At 44.4% G+C, this 22,246-nt stretch overlaps 1 protein-coding gene across 8 annotated transcripts in view; it reads left to right on the forward strand.

Moving 5' to 3' along the window:
- LOC127970164 (regulating synaptic membrane exocytosis protein 1-like) overlaps positions 1 to 22,246 on the forward strand; it is a 75,987-nt gene that overhangs the window by 2,973 nt on the left and 50,768 nt on the right. The window lies entirely within an intron of this gene.

Raw genomic sequence — 22,246 nt, forward strand, 5'->3', positions numbered from 1 at the left:
TGGATTAATGCAGACCAGCAGAAGTTTATGATTATTACACATTGTGTTTATCAAGATAGTCTTTACAAATAAACACAACTTTTATCAATTCTGAAGCGTGAACGTGGAAATATCTTGAACTTGTGTTAACTATAGACCTTATTCAATGAATTTAACTAAAAACACATTTCCAAGGTTTTGGGCTACAAAAATACGTCATCCCTGTAGCACTCTATTGACTCGAACCATTATCATTATTACCATTGCACCATAAGCATATGCAGAATGTACTTGATCAGTTACACCTACCAGAGACTTCTGGCCTAGAAATGTTGTTGTTGAGCAAGGGATTTAGTAGATGGGGTGTATTTGAGGCAGGTCTATTCTGCTGAAGATCAAACAGAGAGTTGTTCTCAGTGTAATCTTATTCTCTTGAGTCCCACTCCTCCTCTAGCCTGTGCTTCTGGCTTAGACACAAAAACTGACAAAAAGCCTTTAAAAAGAGGAGGAATACATGAATAGATAAATAATTAAATGCAAAGGCATATCACACAGTAGTGGCTTTTAATAGCGCCCTAGTCCATACATTAGCACCCACTGGAGAACAAGCTTTCCGAATCCATTTGCTCTCACCCACCTGCAGGCCTCAGAAGGATGAGCTTGGGCTCATGGGTTGGCATGTGCTAAAGTCAAGCTCCTAATTCTCCGGATCCCACTCAGTTACTCTCTCACTTGTTCAGCCAGTGGCCCGACTGCATTACCGAGTGTGTCTTTTGCCGGCATCTGCATACAGATGCTGGAGTGGCTGTGGGTTTGATTGCTGCATGTTTTATATGACCTACTCAAACTGGGCTGCATGATGCAGTTTACAGTAACTCTAAACCGTATTGGCATAATGCTAGCCAGTTAGCAAAAGAGCTAACTTTAAGTAATACGTACTTGAATATTTAATTTTCTGTGTGTTGCAAATTTTGCAGAATTAAATATACCACCAAGGTAACATTATCTCTATAAAATCTCTAGAAGCTTGCGTTCTGCAAGTGAACGTCGCTTGATTGTGCCATCCCAAAGACGCACAAAGTCTCTTTTACGGACTTTTAAATTAAATGTTCCCTCCTGGTGGAATGACCTCCCCAACTCAATCTGAGCAGCTGAATCCTTAGCCATCTTCAAGAATTTGTGTGTGTGTGTGTGTGTGTGTGTGTGTGTGTAAAGACCTCGAACACTAGTTTGCTCTATTCTTTTCTATCTGTTTTCTTTTTATTTATTATATTATTTAGAAGCTAATAATTTATTTGTTGAATTTTTTTGTAAAAGAAAAGCAAAATAAACTATACCTTTGCATAATGCTAAAAACCTTATATATTATATTATATATATATTAATAAGGAAACCCAAGGTGAGAAATATTAAAACATAAAAACAATATTGCTGATGAAATAAAATGTATCATGCTTCCAAATATTTATTTATATATCAGTCTTCAGTACCTGGATAGATAGTTAGAACCTATCTGAGGCAAAAAAAAAAAATTCTCTGTTTAATAAAAAAAAAAGCTTACTATGCATCAGATAATGAGCACTCTGAAACAAATGTTGTTTGAGTATTATAATTAAATGTATGAATAGGCCCACATAAATATGTCAGCATATCCCGTTTAGAGTTAAATGCTGCTTTGAGAGGTGTGTGTGTGTGTGTATGTGTGAAGGCTGTGTTTCTTCACAACAAGGAGAGTGGGGAGTCCATCTGTTCCTCCAGTTGGTTAACTGTGCTAGGACACACACACACTCACACACACACCCAAGCTCATTTCCTCACCAGCTCACAGAAATATGCAGTCAACCCGACAGAGACCCCTTCCCATGCACTGTAATGATACACCCATCGTTGCGCCGTGGTGTCAGCGACCCAGGCTGTTTAGAGCACAAATGTTTTGCTGGATAATGGGTTTGCTAGGGAAGTAAGACCTTTTAACATAGAAACACATAAAAGTAAGGAGAATTACAGCTGGCATCTGTCGCCATATTGCTGGGGAGTATGTTGCGAGCTGTTTACACAGAAACACGGGGTAGTAGGACTTTCCCAAAGCAGGGTCAGAGGGCACTTTTCTGCAGCTTAGGTTATGTGACACCAACAAAATCTCTCCTGACATACTGGATCTTCTCATGGCAATGCGTGGGACAAACTGGCACAACTGTTAGTTGCTGTTTAGTACATATGTCTATTAATTAGGAAATTATTTAAGCCACCAAACCAATATTTAAATTGAAAGGAGGGTGATTAAATGACTGGAGAGATGAAATGAAGCTTCCCTTGCTGTCTGTCTGATATTTCCAGATCAACTATGTGTCATGATTGTTACCGCAACCCTCCTGTGAGAAATTGTCCCATGGAGAATGCCAGTGTGTAGCATGTGTAGGCATGCCGGGACATTTTCTTTGCCTGACACCTCCACTCATCTCTTAGTAATTTGATTTCTTACATTGCCTGTCCTCAGAGGAATTGTGTAATCAGTGATAAGATCTTCAGATGGTCATCAGTTTTGGATATAATTTAAAGGCGAGTCTAGGGCAGGACCTAGGAGAGCTTTTGGAAGTTAATGGAAATGTCTCTAGAAATGTCAGTCCATAATGTTTTTCCAGAATCAACTGAGCTGCCTATTTACAGTAGACTGCATTTAGAAGAAACCCATTTTACAAGCCACAAGATGGCAATTGTACATCCTCTTGCTTAATATGGAGTAATATCACTTTTTTATTGTTACGATGTTACTTATGTAGGCAGTGAACTTATCTCCACTACCTCAGAAGTTTGTTTCTGAAGAATGAGTCATATAAAAAGTGTAGACAATTTGCAAACAAAAACAGACACTAAGCTCCACAACTGTGGTGAACTGTCAGCTTTGAGTCATCTTTTTACTGCGTTCGCTTCTTCTGTTGGTCTTATGTTCTTTTTTTAATTAGCAGAGTCTTCAGTTAGTCAGTCAGTCAGACAGTCAGTCAGTGAAGTGTGGCACCAACACCTGGAGCTTCAGTTACACAGGACTCCCGTGGAGGAATGTGCATCTTAGGCTGTTCTGTAGGCACTGTTCTCTTCTTTTTTTTTGCTCGGGAGAGTGTCATTTTCCTCAAGCATCATCAGTATTAATCCCGAGCTGGCCAAAAAGCTGTGGCTCTGTGTTCCTTTTGCACCAATGATTTTTTTAATTGCCCAGAGAGAAGATGTGTATGTGTGTGCGCGCTTATCCATCCATGCATTTGTGTAAAAACAGCACAAGCAGATAATGCATGGCTGAGTTGAAAGTAATGTCAGTTATATGTTCAGCCGACTGCACATGTGAGGCGATAAGATCAATGGCCATTTTTTTTGCCCCCTGGGTCGTGTAGATTCCAGAGGGTTTTATGACGACCATGATGTCTTGGATGAAGAGAGTGGGTTGTCTATTTATAGATGTGTTTTGTTTCAATGACATGGCTGCCGTGTGTGCGGATGGGCATATAGATGTTTTTCCCTCTTTTTCTCTCTTTGCTTATTTTCACCAGCCCACATGGGACTGCTCCATCTGAGAGTGGATTCTGTCAGAGATTTACAGTCCGTCTGAGCAGCTTTGCTATTGAAGAGTGTCCTTTGTAGGTTTCACACATCATTCATGCGCTTCTGCCTGGTCAGTCACTTTCACGCAGGGTTACTGCATATTATACAAGATTTATTTCTGGCCCTGTTATTCGATTGCCTGGGATTGCTGATATTTAGACAGTACTGAGATGTTTCGTTGTTATGGTTATTATGCAAGAGATAAAACATTTAGTAAGACATAGAGTTCATTATCTGATCCAAATGAAAAAAATAGGGTCATACTCTACTGAATGTAAGTTGCTTTGTATAGAAATAAATACATTAAAATGTGCACAAATGTTCAAAAGTTTCAGTTAATTATGATTTTTTTTTTTTTATAAATGTATTTATTTATTTATTAAGGATGCATTAAATTAATTAAAAGTCACAAAAGATTCCCTTTTTAAATAAATGCTCTTTTTTGAACTTCTATTCATCAAGGAATCCTAAAAATAATTGTGTCAGTGTTTCCACAAAAATATTAATGCACAGTTTCCACAATAAGAAAAGTTTCTTGAACACCAAATCAGCGTATTAGAATGATTTCTGAGAATTGTGTGACACTGAAGACGTAGTAACTGTGGATAATTCAGATTTGCTTTTCCAGGAATAAGTTACATTTGACATTATATTAAATATAAAGTACATATGAATACATAACAAAATAGTTATTTTAAATTGTAATATTTCAAAATGTTACTTTTATTTTTTTAAATATATGTGTATTTTTTACAGTTTTTTTTTTATAAAATTTTTGCCTTTTGTATTCACCATAAAGCAAACATCTTAAATCAGATTATTCAGAAATTACCAATAGGACACTTCTCCTCAGAAGTATCACAATTGAATGTCTGTGGCACAAATTTTCAAGATATACACAGAACGTTAAGATTTATTAAAATCCCTAACGCAATGCCTAGAATCATATATAATTTAATGGTTAGTGTAAAAGTTTGTATGTCTGTATGAGTGCTCAAGGCATTAACAGCATGATCTGTACCTCTAACACACAAGGGCCCAACTATTGCTCCACTTGAACTTTAGCTGCTTATTAGTGTGTCTTGAAGCATATTTGAGTGTCAGAGTGGAGCAGCAGTGACGTCCCTCCCATCTCTTCCTTCATGTGTCTCTCAGCAGAAATGAGAAAATGTCATTAGCGAGGCCTGGAGGCTCCTCTTTCCTGCTCACAGACACACTCTCTCCGTAATGTCCTCTTCCTGCCCCACAGGGTTAAAGCTTGGACTCATGGGATGGCTTGGGTGACAACCTGACTCAGAGTAGAAGCACTGGGAAGCCTATTGTCCTTAAGGGCTGTAACCATGGTGTCATGTACCCAGGGAGTGCTCACAAGCTATGAAGACTTTATATAGATGCACCATTACATTTTCTGGTGTGTTTTCTGTCAGTCTCGAACACTCTTATGTTTTTCGGAGTCTGTATAAGGGAAATTGTAGCCTCAGGCTTACAAAATATTTTGAAATTACCACCAAGCTTATGAACTAAGCCTAAGCAGACATTTGGCTAAAAGGACTGACTTGATAGACAACTGACAAAGCAGAAAAATGGTAGCAAATGACACATTGTGCGTTGATTGATGCATAAAATATAGCGCGAAAGAACAACGAAACAATAAAGAACAAAATAGATAAAGTGAGATGATAAATGCATCTTTTCAAAGTGCTGAATGGAGTTTACAGACCAGTGAATGCACAATACAGATACATTTAACCCAAATTAGCAATACTGCTAATGCATGCTGCTGAGACAGCTTTTACTGATTAAAAATGTTACTTAAAATTATTATATTTTTTATATTTGTAAAAGGGCTAGTAAAAATCAGAACTGCTGTGCCAGCAGACAATTCTGTAATGTTAAATCACAATATATTTAAAGGGGTTATGAAGGGGTTATTTTTGTATTTTGTACTGTTCTCTGAGGTCCCCTTATAATGTTATCAAGATTCTTACATCAAAAAACTTCATTTAGAAGTAATAGGGTATTTTCTGTTCTGTTTTTAAGCCCCCCATCAGAGCACTCTTGGCTAAGAGTCATGTTTGACAGTGTACATTCTTCATAGATGGAAGATGCAACGATTTAGGTCAAAATCGCATAGACACTCAGTACATATCAAATAATCTGTAATAATAAAAAAAAGCAATTGTGAGCACGTAATAAAAATAGTAACTCACACTTGTGTGTTGCGACATTACAATGGGATCCAATATAGTCGGCACAACATCGTCTTTTAGTTTCAATCTTTCTGAGAATCCTGTGTTGAATTGTGTCTTGTTTGTAAACGGCTCTGTGGTAAAATGAAGTGAACAAAGGACGGAGTTCTTACTGAAGCAGTCTGAATCTTCATTAAAAAATAAAGTTAATCTACTCTTTCCTCATGTTGGGATACAAACGGACTGTCTTTCCACAATTTGGCACTCCATAGCATCTTGTTTTGTTCGGAGACATCTCTGTCTTCTGATTTCTGGGTAATCCTGTGTTCTCCTCTTTTGTTATATACACTACATGTGTGAATTGGTGGGTGGGGCTAAACAGGCAGGGATGTAGAACCAGGCGTTGATCTTAGATTATAGTACAATGACCTCTTATATATAAATCATGCAAATTTTGATTTCTCAATTCATGACCCCTTTAAATTATTTTCCTGACCCTTTGCATGAACTGATGGTCGTGGATGAATGGCACAACAATGGCCCTCAGGATCTTCTCACAGTTGTCACAGTAATAAAATGCACTTGTATTCATTGTCCATACCTGCCCATACCATAACCCCACTGCCACCATGGGCCACTTGATCAACAACATTGACATCAGCAAACCACTCACCCACATGACGCCATACACACTAGTGATGCGCGGGTTGTCTCATAACCCATGGGTTGGGTTGGGGCGGGTAGAGAAATTATCAATTTATTTGCTGGGGCAGGTTGGGGCTGGTCATTAAAAACAAAATTAAAAAAAAAACATGTATGTTGCATGCAATTCCCTATTAAATTTTTGGAATATCTATTTTCATGTTTTCTAAGGTACTTTGATAAGGTTACAATACGAAGTCCTACATAGCAATGTAACTTGTGTGATGTCCCCGATGCACGGTTCGTTTCAAAACCTGTGGACCTCGGGTAAAGACATTTTACTTAATTTGCGGGGCAGGCCAAATAATTTCATAAAAGTGGGACCCACCAGTTGGAAAAAAACCTGATTCGTGCATCACTAATACACGGTGTCTGCCATCTGCCCTGTACAGTGAAAACCGGGATTCATCCGTGAAGATAAGACCTCTCCAAAGAGCCAGACACCATCGAATGTGAGCATTTGCCCACTCAAGTCGGTTATGATGACGAACTGCAGTAAGGTTGAGACCCCGATGAGGACAACGAGCATTTAGATGAGCTTCCCTGAGATGGTTTCTGACAGTTTGTGCAGAAATTATTTGGTTATGCAAACCTATTGTTTCAGCAGTTGTCCGGGTGGCTAGTCTCAGATGATCTTGGAGGTGAAGCTGCTGGATGTGGAGGTCCTGGACTGGTGTTGTTACACGTAGTTTGTGGTTGTGAGGCCGGTTGGATGTACTGCCAAATTCTCTGAAACGCCTTTGGAGACGGCTTATGGTAGAGAAATTAACATTCAGTTCACGGGCAACAGCTATTCCTGCAGTCAGCAAGCCAATATGCTCCCTCAAAACTTGCGACATATGTCGCATTGTGCTCTCTGATAAAACTGTACGTTTTAGAGTCGCCTTTTATTGTGGCCAGCCTAAGCCACACCTGTGCAATTATCATGCTACCTACTCAGCATCTTGATATGCCACACCTGTGAGGTGGATGGATTATTTCGGCAAAGGAGAAGTGCTCACTAACAGAGATTTAGACAGATTTGTGAACAATATTTGAGAGAAATAGGCCTTTTGTGTACATAGAAAAAGTCTTAGGTCTTTGAGTTCAGCTCATGAAAAATGGGGGCAAAAACAAAAGTGTTGCATTTATAATTTTTGTTCAGTGTACAAAACTATCTGTCATTAATTTTGAACATAAGTTATTCAATATAAACGTCTTGTTTATTGAAATGTGGAATTGCTCAGATATGGTCCAGTGTAAATGGCTGGACTTTATTGTGTGTGTGTGTGTGTGTGTGTGTGTGTGTGTGTGTGTGTGTGTGTGTGTGCTTGCTGGCATGGGTTCCACTCAAACTGGCTGCTGTCTGATTTTTATAATGCCAACTGGTGCTTCATGTGCATTTGTGTGTATTTGCACAGCTTGTGTTTACATGTGTATGTATATGTGTGTGTTTAGCATCATGTGTATAGCCTGGTGTGTGTTTAATGCTGAGCCTCCACTGGGCTGTGTTGGTCCTGTGTAGATGCACAGCTAGGCCATATGTACACCTTTATCAGCAGATCCCAGCATCCACCACTCCACTGCAACAGCTACTGCATATATTCTCCATCTGTTTCTTTCTTCCCACTTCTCTCCCCCCGCATCCCTCAATCTCACACCTCCCTTCCTCCTCCCACCCACTCTAATCTGTTTGTAAATGGGTAATTCACAGCAGGGTAAAAATAGACATCATCATCATCTCATGTAAGACCCTAATTAACGACAGGTCTCTATTTTGCCGGTGGGCTTTAAAGGCCGACAGGTTTATTAAGTGTTTTCATGAGGTTTGTTAACTGAAACACTAGCCGGTCAAAGCTAATGCGAGTGTCACTGAGACTGTTTAAGGGGAAAAAGTAATGAGTTGGATTATTGACAGGAGAGTGGCCACTTGAGTAGATGGCTCAGTAAACCCTACTTAGCTCACACATTTATTTCTGTCTCCCCTTTTCACTTATTATTTTCTGTCTTTGTCGAGTACAAGCTCTCAAGTTCACATTCATAACTGCATTTACTGTAACCCCTGGTAAAAATATTACCATATCTTTATTTCTCACTCTATGTCTCTTGCATGTGAATTTAAAGCTCCACTCCATTTATTATTAGGGATGCTGTCTAATCGGCACAGACTTGCTACCATCACCAGGGGGTTCTGGGAAATTGTCCTGGTGGCATTGTACAGTTCCTCCACTCGGCTCAGCTGTAAATGAAATGGCCTGAACTGTAAGCTGTTTAGGAAGTCCATCCAAAGTTAAGTTGTGAAGTTTTGCTCCAACCTTTTTCTGTATCTGTTTTTTTTTTTTTTGGTAAAGAAAATAACACATTTTTGAATTGAAGAATTTGTAAGCAATTCTGCCCTACAAAGCAAAAAGGCAGTAACTATGCAGAGTGCAGAACTGAGAAAAATGACTTAAAAGTTATCCTGTCATCCAGCCTAAGTAGTTACTGTACAAACAACTGCCATTTTTCTCCAAAACTACACAAATTTCAGATAAGATGTTTTGTCACATAACAAAGGATGCCGTGAATGTCATGAAAATGACAATAACTCATTTTTGACCAAAAATGCAGTTACTGCCTTTTTGCTTTGTAGCGCAGAATTGTAATTGTTGCCTTGTTCCAAAAACTTGCAAAATTTGGCCATGGAGCTTTTACAACTTAAAAAATGAAGCAAAAAAAAAAAAAAAAAAAAAGTCACCTCCCGGTCATCGTAGATATGGCAATAAACCTAAATATAACATCAATTAATAACTAGTGTAAAACTGACCACACGGACCAGGGTAAATTATTTTATGCATTTTGTGTCTTTTTTAAATTTTAAAACTGTTCTTGTTCCTATTCATGGTAATTGCATTAAAAAAAAAAGAAAAAAGTGATCAGCAAGGCCTTCAAAATGTCTCCTTTTATTGCAAAAAAAAAAAAAAATTCTTATGGGTGTGGAATGACATGAGGATGAATAAGTAATGGCAGAGTTTTCATTGTGAACTATCCCTTTAAATATCACAGTTCTGTATTCATGTAACAGCTGTGGATTTCCACTCGCTCACAGTAGAGGCTCTTGACAGCAAAAAGCTCTAAGTTACAAAGGGCTAGAAAGGAACCCCATTAGGGAAATCTGTGAGGGGGATTGGAAACTTCCTTATGAAAAAAAAAGAAAATGCAAATGACCAAAAGACAAGGACAAGGGTGAAGGAAAGAATACTATTATATTTGCCTGGCTTACCAGAAGTTAGTGTTACTGGTATTAGGTTACTTTCAAATTGAAATTTCGTGATAATTTACTCACCCCCTATGTCTTCCAAGATGTTTATGTCACAAGGTGACGATCTTTAGGGGCGGAACCAAAATTCGGGAAGTTTGGTTCCGCCCGGAAGTGTTTCCGCCCGGACCGGAAAAACAGAACACCGGAACTTCCGGTAGCGCCGTAAGAGGGAAAATCAGGGAATTCGATGCACCTGTGCCTAGTTAGGGACAGCGGTTGGTGATTGGAGGATACGCTGGACAAGGCAGTACTTAAGGCCAAGTTATTTCACAGTCTGGGAGCTCTTTCTGGTGTGTGTGAAGCACTGTGTCGTGCCCGCCTTGGTGCGCTGCTGGTGGCTGTCTAACTCTCTCTCTCCCTCAGGCTGGAATTGTATGATTGTGAAGACATCGCGAACCTTAAAGGTTGAGAAGTGAACGGATTATACGGCGAATTGAGACGACGTGAAAAAGGGGATTGGAAGCGGCATTGATGTGAGTACTAAGAGCAAGCCGAAAGTGTCCTGTATATTGACCTGGCGTTGTGTAGATCTCCCCAGGAGGAGGAGGGAGGCCCAACCCCTAATATAGCGTGGTGGGAGAGCCGAAGGAATACTTATTGAAGTAGTCACAACGACGACATCACTAGCTAGGCCGCATATTCCATCGCCAGATCCGAACCAAGCGAAGTGAAGGAAGACGGGTGTCCTTTTCGTACACTGAGTGTGGTGGGTGAGTCTTCGTGCTGTGAAAACCTATAATTTTGACGTGGTGCTGTATATTGCTGTGGGTTGCTGTGTATTGCCGTGTGTCCTGTCAGATAAACCCCCGCCTTCACACACTCCGCCGCGGGAGGACAAGGAGACTGCTGGTTCTAGCCTAGTTCAGTACAGTATATGTTGTGAGCGTGCTTCAGATCTCCGGAGATAGCACAGTACGCTGTGTTCAGCCCAGAGGTGAGAGTCATTCAAAGCAAACTAACTGTGCTATTGTGCCCAAGTTGATACCTGTGGAGAGAAAAGGAGAGAGAGAGAGTGAATAACACGAGGAGGAATAGAGCGAACCCTGTACTTACAGTACGTTGTGTCCAGCCCAGAGGTGAAAGCCATCCAAAGCAGAGTAACTGTGTTTTGTGTCCAAGTTGATACCTGTAGAGAGGAGGAGAGAGAGTGGATAACGCGAGGAGAAATAGAGCGAACCCTGTACTTACAGTACGTTGTGTCCAGCCCAGAGGTGAAAGCCATCCAAAGCAGAGTAACTGTGTTTTGTGTCCAAGTTGATACCTGTAGAGAGGAGGAGAGAGAGTGGATAACGCGAGGAGAAATAGAGCGAAACCTGTACTTACAGTACGCTGTGTCCAGCCCAGAGGTGAGAGTCATTCAAAGCAAACTAACTGTGCTATTGTGCCCAAGTTGATACCTGTGGAGAGAAAAGGAGAGAGAGAGAGTGAATAACACGAGGAGGAATAGAGCGAAACCTGTACTTACAGTACGCTGTGTCCAGCCCAGAGGTGAGAGCCATTCAAAGCAAACTAACTGTGCTATTGTGCCCAAGTTGATACCTGTGGAGAGAAAAAAAGGAGAGAGAGTGGGTAACACGAGGAGAGACCGAGGAAACCTGTACTTACGCCGCTGCCTGTGGAGAAAGAGAAAGCGAGTGAGCACCCAAGGAACGAACTGTGTGAACCAGTACTTACTGTGAGCTGAAATCAGTGAAGAGGTGAGAGCAAAACCAAGCCGAATTAACTGTGCCTTTGCGTCCCAGCCGTTGCCTGTGGAGGAAGAGAAAGAGAGTGAGCACCCTGAGAACGAACTGTGTGAACCAGTACTTACCGTGAGTTGTATTCAGCGAAGAGGAGGAAGAAGGAGGGCGCTACGGATACCTAAGACTCTGGCCTGGCCCCGAGCCCCACGCCCCGGATCCCCGTGGCCCCCTTGCTCCCTGACCTCTTCCCGGCCATAGCCCATCTGGAGGACCGAGTCAGAGTTTAGTTTTAATTGCCCTTTCCCTATTCCCCAAGCTATTTTTAAATATTTAAATAAAGATTGTTTTATCACTTACTGGTTCTCGTGTTGTTTGGCCATTGGGTTGGCTTTGGGGACCTCCTCGAGGTGGAAGTTGAGAAGGGGTGTGGCTTAGTCAAAGCATAGCCGCCCCTGGGTGTGACAGATTTTGGCGTAGTCGGCAGGATTTCCACCTCGAGTTGAGTAACCAAGGTCGTCCAATGACCGACGACGCGGGGCCTTCAGCCCAACCCCGTGCTATGCCCGTTTTTATGGGGAGCCCCTGGATCCAAAAGTATGGGGGGACAGAATCCGAGGTACGATTGTCTGAATGGAAGGCCCAACTAGAGTACCTGGCCGACCTACAGGGCCTTAGTGCAGCCCAGCGGCTTCAATTTGTGTTAAACTCCCTGGATGGAGAAGCGCGGCGAGAGGTGCATGCCGCCCCCGAAGCCGTTAGAGCCAACGCCCAAACCGTGTTCCAGTTCCTCACTGAACAGTATGGTGACCACACCCCCGTAGCTGTCCTTCGCTCCCAGTTCTTCAATTGTAAGCAGGGCCCCCGTCAACCGATTAGAGCTTTCGCCCTGAGGTTGCGAGAGCAATTCGCCCGACTACAGACCCGTCAGGACCACGGGTTGGGAGATGGAGAGACTCTATTGCGGGACCAGTTTCTTCTGGGGCTGAAGGAGGGTCCGGTGAGACAGAGCCTACGTATCCAGTTTCGAAGGGACCCGGGTCTTACGTTCGAAGATCTGAAGAAAGAGGCACTGGCCCTGGAAGGTGATGAGACTGAGGTGAGTGGTCCCCCAGTGTGTGCGGCCGTCAGTGAAGTAGCACCAGCACAACCCGGAGGCCCTGACTGGAAGCAAGCACTGAAGGCTGAACTTTTGAAAGATGTCCGCGATCAGATGTCTGAACTGTCTAAAGCCCTCGTAGGAGAATTGCGCCAAGGACGGGCGCGGGAGGAACCACGGCCGGCGCCCCGAGACCGAGTGTACTCAGAGGGAGGCCGAGAGCCGTTCAGGCGCCCGAACCACTTTAATCGGCCCCGTTTTGAATGGGACGAGCAAGGGCGACCCATCTGCAACCGCTGTGGCAAACCAGGTCACTATAGCCGCCAGTGTGGGCCCCGCAGGGCGTCAGAAGGGGGTTTTTAGGTCGGCCGGCCACTGTGGGTCGTGTGGCCGGGTTCCCTCGAGAAGACACTGGAAGAGGATATGGCTCTAGGAGCCAGATGATTGGGCGTAGCCCCGTGGCGAAGGTGAGAGTGTGCGGCAAGGAGATTCAATGCCTGGTAGACACAGGCTCCCAAGTGACGTTATTTGCTGAGAGTTTATCCGAAGAAGTGTTTGGGAAACAAGGGGCACCAGGGGCGGAGGCCCCCTGGCTTACTCTGAAGGGCGCAAACGGCCTCGACATCCCATATATTGGCTACCGATTGACGGACCTAGAGGTTCACGGAGTGATGGTCCCCCAGAAAGGTGTGATTATCGTGCAAGACCATTGTCTGGGTGCACATCGAGCCCTGTTGGGCATGAATGTCCTCGCTGATTGCTGGGAAGAGCTATTCCGGGCTAGGCCCGTATCGAAGATACCACCTGCAGAGAGGCCCAAGTGGGAGTGTGTGGTAGCTGACTGTCGAAGGGTGCAAATGAGCCAAGTCCGCAGAGAACAGGAAGAGGTAGGAAGAGTGATGTGTCATTTTGCTTTGTCTGTCCCCGCAAAAAGTGAGGCTGTTGTGTGGGCGCGAGTACCGCCCCGAAGAGCGGGCCCAGAAGAGTGGGTGCTGGTGGAGCCCCATGTGGATTGTCCACAAGTGGAAGTGGCACGAGGACTAGCGACGGTCCGGCGGGGGAGAGTCCCCGTGAGGATACGGAATGTACACCCATACGCGGTGCAATTACATCGGCACCAACGATTAGCCCGTCTGACAACGGTTACACCCCACCAAGTAAGGGAAGAGAGGGATATTAGTTTTCGTCAGGTGTGCCCCACTGTCATCGAGGTGGCCCTGACACAAGTAGACACCCCATGGGGTGGTATGGAGAGGAGTGTGCCGAGCCACCTGGCGGGTGAGTCATTACAAGGGGAGGATTTAGAACAAGCACAGACACAGAAGTTACAGGCCCTCCTTCGGAGATGGCAGCATGTGTTCGCCACCCACGATGAAGACTACGGATGCACCCAGGTGGTACAACATCATATACCTACCGGGGATGCAGGGCCCAGCCGGGAGAGGTATCGCCCAATTCCGCCCACTTTGTATACCGAGGTACGTACACTCCTGCAAGGCATGCTGAAGCAAGGAGTTGTCAGGGAAAGCAGCAGCCCGTGGGCGGCCCCCATAGTGCTGGTGCAAAAGAAGACGGGGGCTTGGAGATTCTGCGTGGACTACCGTAAGCTGAACCTCGTGACTAAGAAAGACGCTTTCCCTTTGCCGCGGATCGAAGATTCGCTTGCCAGCCTCACGCAGTCGGCATGGTACTCTACCCTAGATTTGGCCAGTGGCTACTGGCAGGTGCAGGTGGCCGAAGCAGACCGGGAGAAGACTGCCTTTACAACCCCGTTTGGACTATTTGAATGGGACCGGATGCCTTTCGGGCTCTGTAACGCTCCGGCCACCTTCCAGCGGCTGATGCAGCGGTGCTTGGGAGGTCAGTTAATGGAGTCAGTATTAGTTTACCTGGATGATGTGATTGTCTACTCCCCAGATTTTGATTCACACCTGAGGCACCTCGAGGAAGTCTTTCGGGCCATGGAGAAGTACGGATTGAAACTACAGCCCGATAAGTGTCACTTACTACGGAGAGAAGTCAACTTTCTGGGCCACGTGGTCAGTGCGGCTGGAGTGTCCGTAGATCCTGGAAAGGTATCGGCCGTGAAAGACTGGAAGGCCCCGAGGACAGTGAGGCAAGTGCGATCCTTTTTAGGATTTGTGGGATACTATAGGCGTTTCATAAAGGACTTTTCAAAAATTGCTAAACCCCTTAATCAGTTGCTGGTTGGCACAGGTCGTAACCGGGGCCGGGGGTCGCCCAACGTAGACTGGGATGCAAATTGTGAGTCGGCGTTCCAGACATTGAAGCAGGAGCTGCTACAGGCCCCTATCTTGGCATACGCAGATTTCACAAAACCATTCCTTCTGTATACAGATGCCAGCAATCTCGGGCTGGGAGCGGTGTTGGCTCAACGGCAGGACGGAGTCGAAAGGGTCATCGCGTATGCCAGCCGGAGCCTCCACCCAGCCGAGAGGAACGATGCGAACTATAGTTCTTTCAAATTGGAGCTGCTGGCATTGAAGTGGGCCCTAAGTGAGAAATTTAAAGACTACCTCTGGGGTGCCAAGGTGACGATCATTACAGACAATAACCCATTAGTACACTTACAGACGGCGAAGCTGGGAGCCGTGGAGCAGCGGTGGGTGGCCCAACTGGCCAACTTTGACTATCAACTACAGTACCGACCAGGGCGTGAACACACGAACGCGGACGTCCTCTCAAGGCTGCCCGAAGCGGAAAGCCCCGGAGGGGCCAGCCCGGAGGAGGGCTATATGGTAGGAGCAGTAGAGGCACCAGGCAGCAGACAAGAGGCCGTGCCTGAGAACTGGGGATGGGATCCCCGTCGGTGGAGGGAGAGACAGGCCAGGGATCAAGATGTGCGGCTGGTAAGAGAATGGCTGGAACAGGGCCGACGGCCGACGCCAGCGGAGAGGTTAGCCCAGACGGATACTGGGAGGAGGCTGCTGGGGCAATGGGACAGGCTGGAGCTGAGAGATGGCGTTCTGTGCAGAAGGGTCAGTGACCCGAAGTTGGGCGAAGAAGTACGCCAGATCGTGGTACCCGCAGATGAGGTAACGGCGTTAGTTTCGGCGTACCACAACCAGTTGGGGCACCAGGGACAGGAGAGGACCGTGTCCCTGCTTAGGAGATTCTTCTTTTGGCCCGGGCTAGAGGCATCGGTGCACGCCCTAATTCAAGCTTGCCCGAGATGCATATTGTTTAAGTCCAGACGGGAGGTCCGAGCGCCAATGGTACCCATCCATGCGAAGGCCCCCCTTCATATCATGGCTATGGACTTCTTGACACTGGGCCGACCACGAGATCGCTACTAGAACATCTTGGTAATAACGGATTTGTTCACAAAGTACGCTTGGGCTATCCCCACCCTCGACCAGACTGCAACCACCACCGCTACAGTTTTATGGCGGGCCGTCTTCCAGACGTTCGGATGCCCGGAGTTTCTGCACTCCGATCAAGGAGCCAACTTTGAGTCCAGGGTAATTAGAGAACTATGCCAGTTGTACGGTTGCACGAAAACTCACACCACTTCGTATCATCCTCAGGGGAACGGCGGCTGCGAGAGATTCAATCAGACCCTATTGGGGCTGCTGGGGACCTTGGACCAACAACGGCAGGACGATTGGGTGAGTGCATTGCCAAACCTCCTACAGGCCTATAACAACAGTATACATAGTACTACGGGTTACGCCCCCACGTACCTGATGTTTGGCAGACACATACGAATGCCTACTGACCTGGTCCTAGGAGTGACAGCCGACCAAGAGGAAGTAAGTGTAACGGAGTGGGTGGGGCGCCATCACCAGCGCTTGCATTTCGCCTACGAGCAGGTGTCGAAAAGGATACAGACGGCAGGAGAGAAAAGTAAGCGGTTGTATGATCGGACTGCTAGAGAAGCCCCTCTACTGCCAGGAGAGAGGGTGTTGGTGAGAGATAATCGGCGGCAGGGGAAGGGGAAACTGAGTGACCGTTGGGAGGCCACCCCTTATGTAGTCTGCCGGCAGCAGAGGCCGGGACAGCCGGTCTATACCATCCGGCCAGAAGGGAAGTCAGGCCCCGACCGTGTGGTGCACCGGAACATGATTCGCCCATGCCCTAACTACCCTGAAGCCGTGGAAGAAGTCCCCACGGAACCTGTACCAGCGGCCCCCTGGATTGAAGGTTGGGCTGTGGTACCAGGGAGACCCGTGGTGGCACCACCCCCGATCGCCCCGAGAGAACCAGAAGCAGCCCCTGAACAAGCTGAGCCCGATTCACCAGTGAGACGATCCCAGCGAGAGAACCGAGGTCGACCCCCTGCCCGCTATGGTGAGTGGACAGCCCGAGGACGTTCTAGGGACTAGAACGGATTGGCGGGGGAGGATGTCACAAGGTGACGATCTTTAGGGGCGGAACTAAAATTCGGGAAGTTTGGTTCCGCCCGGAAGTGTTTCCGCCCGGACCGGAAAAACAGAACACCGGAACTTCCGGTAGCGCCGTAAGAGGGAAAATCAGGGAATTCGATGCACCTGTGCCTAGTTAGGGACAGCGGTTGGTGATTGGAGGATACGCTGGACAAGGCAGTACTTAAGGCCAAGTTATTTCACAGTCTGGGAGCTCTTTCTGGTGTGTGTGAAGCACTGTGTCGTGCCCGCCTTGGTGCGCTGCTGGTGGCTGTCTAACTCTCTCTCTCCCTCAGGCTGGAATTGTATGATTGTGAAGACATCGCGAACCTTAAAGGTTGAGAAGTGAACGGATTATACGGCGAATTGAGACGACGTGAAAAAGGGGATTGGAAGCGGCATTGATGTGAGTACTAAGAGCAAGCCGAAAGTGTCCTGTATATTGACCTGGCGTTGTGTAGATCTCCCCAGGAGGAGGAGGGCGGCCCTACCCCTAATATAGCGTGGTGGGAGAGCCGAAGGAATACTTATTGAAGTAGTCACAACGACGACATCACTAGCTAGGCCGCATATTCCATCGCCAGATCCGAACCAAGCGAAGTGAAGGAAGACGGGTGTCCTTTTCGTACACTGAGTGTGGTGGGTGAGTCTTCGTGCTGTGAAAACCTATAATTTTGACGTGGTGCTGTATATTGCTGTGGGTTGCTGTGTATTGCCGTGTGTCCTGTCAGATAAACCCCCGCCTTCACGCACTCCGCCGCGGGAGGACAAGGAGACTGCTGGTTCTAGCCTAGTTCAGTACAGTATATGTTGTGAGCGTGCTTCAGATCTCCGGAGATAGCACAGTACGCTGTGTTCAGCCCAGAGGTGAGAGTCATTCAAAGCAAACTAACTGTGCTATTGTGCCCAAGTTGATACCTGTGGAGAGAAAAGGAGAGAGAGAGAGTGAATAACACGAGGAGGAATAGAGCGAACCCTGTACTTACAGTACGTTGTGTCCAGCCCAGAGGTGAAAGCCATCCAAAGCAGAGTAACTGTGTTTTGTGTCCAAGTTGATACCTGTAGAGAGGAGGAGAGAGAGTGGATAACGCGAGGAGAAATAGAGCGAACCCTGTACTTACAGTACGTTGTGTCCAGCCCAGAGGTGAAAGCCATCCAAAGCAGAGTAACTGTGTTTTGTGTCCAAGTTGATACCTGTAGAGAGGAGGAGAGAGAGTGGATAACGCGAGGAGAAATAGAGCGAAACCTGTACTTACAGTACGCTGTGTCCAGCCCAGAGGTGAGAGTCATTCAAAGCAAACTAACTGTGCTATTGTGCCCAAGTTGATACCTGTGGAGAGAAAAGGAGAGAGAGAGAGTGAATAACACGAGGAGGAATAGAGCGAACCCTGTACTTACAGTACGTTGTGTCCAGCCCAGAGGTGAAAGCCATCCAAAGCAGAGTAACTGTGTTTTGTGTCCAAGTTGATACCTGTAGAGAGGAGGAGAGAGAGAGTGGATAACGCGAGGAGAAATAGAGCGAAACCTGTACTTACAGTACGCTGTGTCCAGCCCAGAGGTGAGAGCCATTCAAAGCAAACTAACTGTGCTATTGTGCCCAAGTTGATACCTGTGGAGAGAAAAAAAGGAGAGAGAGTGGGTAACACGAGGAGAGACCGAGGAAACCTGTACTTACGCCGCTGCCTGTGGAGAAAGAGAAAGCGAGTGAGCACCCAAGGAACGAACTGTGTGAACCAGTACTTACTGTGAGCTGAAATCAGTGAAGAGGTGAGAGCAAAACCAAGCCGAATTAACTGTGCCTTTGCGTCCCAGCCGTTGCCTGTGGAGGAAGAGAAAGAGAGTGAGCACCCCGAGAACGAACTGTGTGAACCAGTACTTACCGTGAGTTGTATTCAGCGAAGAGGAGGAAGAAGGAGGGCGCTACGGATACCTAAGACTCTGGCCTGGCCCCGAGCCCCACGCCCCGGATCCCCGTGGCCCCCTTGCTCCCTGACCTCTTCCCGGCCATAGCCCATCTGGAGGACCGAGTCAGAGTTTAGTTTTAATTGCCCTTTCCCTATTCCCCAAGCTATTTTTAAATATTTAAATAAAGATTGTTTTATCACTTACTGGTTCTCGTGTTGTTTGGCCATTGGGTTGGCTTTGGGGACCTCCTCGAGGTGGAAGTTGAGAAGGGGTGTGGCTTAGTCAAAGCATAGCCGCCCCTGGGTGTGACATTTACATCTTTCCTTCTTCAGTCGAAGAGAAATTAAGGTTTTTGATGAAAACATTCCAGGATTATTCTCCTTATAGTTGACTTCAACAGCTACCAAATGGTTGAAGATCAAAATGACAGTTTCAAGGGAGCTTCAAAGGGCTCTACATGATACCAGATGAGGAATAATGATCTTATCTAGTGAAATGATCGGACATAAAAATAAAAATAAAAAAGTATATTCTTTTTTAGACAAAATGCTGGCTTTGCACTGCTCTGCGATGCATGTCCATGACTTCACTTAATGCATACTTTTGTTGAAAAGGTCACACGTGACGTAAGCGGAAGCACCGACTCAGTGTTTACTAGACGAATGTGCAAAAGTCAAACACTGTTACAATTTTTCTTTATATGTGTCATTGAACATACAACAACTTTTGAATAGTCCTCCTTCTCCACATTTATAAACACTGACTGAGTCTGTGACCTTAATTTCTTTCCGAACTGATGAAAGAAGGACGCAAACATCTTGGATGACATGGGGGTGAGTAAATTATCAGGAAATTTTCATTTGAAAGTGAACTAATCCTTTAAGAGAGGACATAACATCTCTCCCCCAACTCATCTCCAGTTTGACATAATGAGGACACCGCTGTACACTTGCTTCTCTCTACCTGTCCTATGGGAGGCAGCGGTTGGTCGCGTGACGTGCACAACACTCCTCTGTGTGCTTATCATTTTTGTCACGTGACCTTCTCTGTGTTCTGTGCCATCTAGTATCTCCACTGGGCGTGTGATTGAGACTCTGATATTTCATAATGCTCTGGAGCTGGTGATTTGGATTTGTGTCCGAAAAGTGTCTTTTTATGTGTGTTACATATGATGGCTTTAGTAGATCTTCATAGTCTTATGATATAATCTTTTTATGTTTTTAATTTCATTAGTGAGCCTATATATTGTAAATTGTAAACAACTTTTCCCCTTGTAGTAGGCTATATATTAATATTTCATTATCATTATATATGGGAGGACTATACTTCAATACTTTTCAAGAAAATAAATGAAGGGAAATGTATAATGTTTTGGCAGAAATTACCAGTGCATTTTCTGTTAAATTTACAGACATTACCTTTAACCTTAATGCACACAATGCAATTAGTAACTCAAAACACCCATAAAACTTGATACAGATAATTAATACATTTAATTTGCCCACTATTAATGTCCCCTGCAGAATATGCATGACAGGAGAATAGTTCATTAAGATAAAAAAAAAAAATGACACAATTAAACTAGTTTATTTTTTATTATTTATTTTTTATTATGGTATTTAATAGTGTTCTGTGTTGGAAATTACATTTATTTATTTTTTTTTAAATAAAGTGGCAAAATCTAATTACAGCTTGCTTGGAAATTAAATATATCATTCACATTTTATCATAAGCATGGTGTTCACTGACACTTTTGTGTCTCAAAGATAACCAAATAATGGCAGCATTGAGGGCCTTGTTGGAAATTAGTTTTATGAACTGATTATTTATTTATTTAAAAAAAATTTTTTTTATAAATAATGTCATTTTTTGTTTAGATGATCACAGTCCATCATTGAAATATTGCCACAATATTTTTTTTCATTTGTTTTAGATTTTCAGTTTTTAAGATTGAACGTCTAGGTCTAAAATGAAATAGGATAAAATCAATATAATAAAACAATAAAATCTATACATAAAAGATATTTGAAGAATAGCAAATAATTTCAAGTAGTTTCAAGACAGTTGTAATGTGACCTTTATATGGCACTAAGAAAAATGTAAGCTTTTTTATTCAAATCAACCCATAGTCACCATAGGCTAATTTTGTCCTCAAGAGAAAACAATGAAACATGATGCATAAATCTAAACATGAAAGAGTGAGATGTTAAAGGTTCAAGAACAGCACAGTCAAGTACTCAAAACTGACTGTGAGCGAGAACAGGAGAGGTCTTGCTCATATATGCTTGTGTGTGTGTTTCGCTGGAACACTTAAGAGAGAAAACTAGTTAAAATCTGGTTATTTTCAGAAAGCACAGCTGAAAGTGTGTGAAACAAAAAAGGAGGAGACACAATGCTATTGAAAGTGCTGAGAGTGAGAGGAGGGATGTGGGAGGGATACGGCACCGTAGCCTTGCCACATGGCTGGTCTGTGGGGTTAGCAGGGGGCAGTGCTGTCAACACTCTCCACAGTGGGGAAGTTCCGGTGGAGGCAGAACTCAGCCATGGCATTGCTCATGGTACCATATGGTGCCACTCAGAGGATGGCAACCCCCATCCTCAGCCTCAGTGCCTGACTGACTACAAATAATAGCAAACTGTACTAGAGCCAGTGCTGAAGAACAGGAGCCAACAGACACATTGAGGCCGGACCTTGAGCATCCACGGGGTTGTCTGGAAAATTGTCAAAACCGGATATTTAAGCAGTATGAGACAGAGTGGTAGCAAACTGTGAAGAGGAAGTCAGTGCTATAAAACAATTTGTAGAAATGATGATTTTTAGCTTAAAAGAATCTTATTTTTTATGCAAAATTATACATTTTGTTAAAAACTAACATTCTAGTTTAACCAACAAGGCAATCAATTAGGTGAATTATTTTTTTTTTACCACAGCCCCACTCTTTTTATTTATTATTTTATCACCTTCCCACTATTTTTTATTTAATATTTTCTCACAGAGTGCAGCCTGCAAGATAATGATGACGTGATTATCTGTTGACTCCCTGGCCCCGCCCCCAACACGTCATGCAAGTTGCTCAAAATAAAAAGTGGGCCGGTCCAAGGCATGAAACTCCAGGGCTGAAAATGAGTCCTAATCAGGCCCTGGATGCACATAATATAAATAGCAGTCTGGTTTTCAGATTAGTTTGTAATTTATTGTTAGCTGTTGATATACGGTATATTGATTAATTGTACATGCTTATTTCCCTTTATTTGTTACATTTAGATTAGACATTTAGATCTTTAAAAACACTAACAATTTAATAGTGCTGATAAAAGTAATCAGCAATGCTTTAAATGAATATCCATTTTTTTCATTCTGTACAAAATATAAAGTTTAATGTATATAATATAATGTTATAAAATTTTTATACTGGGCATTTAACGAATGTCAG

Source organism: Carassius gibelio, chromosome B13 (assembly GCF_023724105.1).
Source record: "Carassius gibelio isolate Cgi1373 ecotype wild population from Czech Republic chromosome B13, carGib1.2-hapl.c, whole genome shotgun sequence".
NCBI lineage: Eukaryota > Metazoa > Chordata > Actinopteri > Cypriniformes > Cyprinidae > Carassius > Carassius gibelio.